The sequence below is a fragment of the Nanorana parkeri genome, unplaced genomic scaffold (assembly GCF_000935625.1).
Source record: "Nanorana parkeri isolate BGI_ZX_2015 unplaced genomic scaffold, ASM93562v1 scaffold1119, whole genome shotgun sequence".
NCBI classification, from domain to species: domain Eukaryota; kingdom Metazoa; phylum Chordata; class Amphibia; order Anura; family Dicroglossidae; genus Nanorana; species Nanorana parkeri.
In genome coordinates, this window is record NW_017307387.1 from 105791 (window position 1) to 106381 (window position 591).

The following is a 591-nucleotide window of genomic DNA, read 5'->3' on the forward strand; positions in this document are numbered from 1 at the left end:
ATCCAGGAGCCAGTCTGTCCAATCCAGGAGCCAGTCTGTCCAATCCAGGAGCCAGTCTGTCCAATCCAGGAGCCAGTCTGTCCAATCCAGGAGCCAGTCAGCTCCATTGAACACAATGAATGATACATCGTGGCATCTTCCTGAGGACAATTTGTGTCATACGGACATAATCTGATTATGGGGTGGAAGCTGAAATGTCATTATCGGCCTCTTTTATGTAGCTGAGCGGGAGGGGTGGTGTGGGGGGAATATTTCCGGTCTGTGTGACTCCTCATTCACCCCATACACAGAGGACACCAGCAGCCAATCAGCATGCCGGATGGGACACTAGATGTGTGCAAAGAATGGGAGCAGAAAGAGTGACAGTGTAATGATGAGTGTTATCTCCCACCATCGGAAGACACGATCGCTACTTCTCCTCATAAATACTAAATGTAAGACACTTTATAGAGTGAAGGAAGTGTCTGTGTTCCCACTACAGGAAGTGTCTGTATTCCCCGTGTCACTACAGGAAGTGTCTGTATTCCCCGTGTCACTACAGGAAGTGTCTGTATTCCCCGTGTCACTACAGGAAGTGTCTGTATTCCCCAT